This window comes from Urocitellus parryii, chromosome 10, assembly GCF_045843805.1.
Source record: "Urocitellus parryii isolate mUroPar1 chromosome 10, mUroPar1.hap1, whole genome shotgun sequence".
NCBI lineage: Eukaryota > Metazoa > Chordata > Mammalia > Rodentia > Sciuridae > Urocitellus > Urocitellus parryii.
This window is the reverse complement of record NC_135540.1, coordinates 37,742,210-37,744,810: the sequence shown is the minus strand read 5'-3', so window position 1 is coordinate 37,744,810 and position 2,601 is coordinate 37,742,210. Positions and strand designations below refer to the sequence as shown.

The window sequence follows — 2,601 nt, the reverse complement described above, 5'->3', positions numbered from 1 at the left end:
ATATCACATTTAATTGAACATAGAAGTCATGCTGAAGGGAAACCTTGTGCTTCTAAAGAATATTGAAAAGCCTTTAGCTAGATGACAGATCTTGCTGAGTAGCAGAACATTCATGCTGGAGAGAAACCAGTGAATATAGCAAAATATATTTGAATATCAGAAAATTTGTATTGAAAACTGAATGAACTGAGCATGATAAAACTTTCTTACAAACCTTATCCATTTCTCTGCATGTGAGAGGTCATACAGAGAAGCCTTCTAAATGTAAGAAATGTAGAAATATCTTCAGTCAAAAGTAAATCCTTGAGTATCAAGAAATTCATACTGGAGAGAAACCTTGTGAAAGTGGGAAAGCTTCCATTCATATGTCACACCTCAGTCAGCAGAGAATTTATAGTGGAAAAAGCCCCTTTGCCTGTAAGGTATGTGGGAAAGTCTTCAGCCACAAATCCAATCTTACTGAGCATGAGCATTTTCATAATTGAGAGAAACCTTTTGAATATAATGAATGTGGGAGGGCCTTTAGCCAAAAGCAGTATGTCATTAAGCATACTCATACTGGAGAGAAGCTTTTTGAGTGTAATGATTGTGGAAAATCCTTCAGCCAGAAAGTAAACCTCCTTACCCATCAGAAAATCCACACTGGAGAGAAACCTTTTGAGTGCAAAGATTGTGGGAAAGCTTTCATTCAGAAGTCCAACCTTATCAGACACCAGGAACTCACACAGGTGAGAAGCCCTTTATATGTAAGGAGTGTGGGAAAACTTTTAGTGGGAAATCAAATCTTACTGAGCATGAGAAAATTCATATTGGAGAGAAACCCTTTAAATGTAATGAGTGTGGAACAGCTTTTGGCCAGAAGAAGTACCTCATAAAGCATCAAAACATTCACACTGGAGAGAAACCCTATGAATGTAATGAATGTGGAAAAGCCTTCTCTCAACGAACATCACTTATTGAGCATGTGAGAATTCATTCAGGTGATAAACCTTATGAATACAATGTATGTGGAAAAGCCTTCTCTCAGAGTTCATCTCTCACTGTACATGTAAGAAGCCATACAGGTGAGAAACCTTACGGATGTAATGAATGTGGAAAAGCTTTCTCTCAATTCTCAACCCTAGCTCTGCATTTGAGAATACATACAGGTAAGAAACCTTACCAATGCAGTGAATGTGGGAAAGCTTTCAGCCAGAAATCACACCATATTAGACATCAGAAAATTCATACTCATTAAAAACCCTATGAATATCTTCAAGATGGGAACACATCAGAAATTTAGATATCATCAAGTCATTCCGAGGCAATGCACCACAAATGAAGTGAACTTACACAAATGTTAACAACTTTGAGGACACTGAAAATTTATATTGAAGAGGAAGACATTTGTATGATAAACAGACTGCCAATAAAAAAATACCCTATAGTCAATGGTAAAGGTAATGCTGAAACAATAGACATTTCCATTAAAATTGGAGCAGAAAACAGGCCTGTTACTCTATCAACACAGATGTGAAGTTCTTCACCTGTGTAATAAGTTGTGTTAGAAAGGAAGAGACAAAAAACAGATGGTATGATCATCTATAAGTAATAAAACTCTGGTATTGATTCAGCAGAGGGACAGAGATTCTAGAAAGAGACCTATGCATTTAGTAGAACTTGCAATATTAAAGAAATCCATCAGATGAGAAAATATGGGACTATTTAAAAAATTATTTGGAGGTAATATGTTCTCTGAAGGGGAAAGGAAATAGATCATGAATACACAAGCAAAATTCATGGGGATTGAAGACTGTAAGATTAAAAAAAAAAGTCATGTACTAAAGTGGCTGTGACCTTTGGAGTAAGGAAACTTTCCTTCTTCTTAACAAATTTAAAAATATTTAGCAGTTTTACTTGTGAGTGTATATGCTCAGGAGATACCAGGAAATTTACAGTGGCTTGATTTGTAGCCAAATATTGGAAACAACTTAATTGTTCATCAGGAACAAAAAGAAGATTTTCTGATGTGATACTATACATCTGCAAAATGCAACAATGAGATCCACATATTATTAACAGAAGGATCTAAAAAAAATGCATTGAGGGGGAAAAAGAAGTTGCAGGATGATGCATATAGTATGTAACTTTGTAAATTTGAATTAAAACTTCATGAAATTTAGTACTTTATAAATACTCATTGTTCTGGTCCTCATGATAGGAAGATTGTTTCGCTAGGGGATGTTATATACCAGAGCAGAAAAAGAGTAGAACTTGTAATTACACCATTCAATAACCTTCTGATTTTACCAGATGTCAAGGTAACATTAACAATGAGTCTCAATATCAGGCCTTACACCATAATGTACAAGGACCAGAGAAAACATTGTGTAGTGTCTTTCCAGTAATTTGGAGAGTTTGGAATATTGACAACAGGAAAGAAAGTTCTGAATTAGGCAAACAGAGAAGCAGGGACAAGAATGTAGAGTCTCAAATGCTCTGCTACAGAGTTCTTCCCTGTAAGGGTAAATGGAAGGCTTTAAACCATCTTAAATGAAGTGACAGCATGAGATCTGGTTTTCATTTAGAGAGCCTCTAACTAAAATAAAGGGATGTTTGGAG

At 35.6% G+C, this 2,601-nt stretch overlaps 1 pseudogene; it reads left to right on the top strand.

Moving 5' to 3' along the window:
• Positions 1-350: 350 nt before the first annotated feature.
• Positions 351-1,237, top strand: LOC144257320 (uncharacterized; annotated as a pseudogene).
• The last annotated feature ends 1,364 nt before the right edge of the window (positions 1,238-2,601 follow it).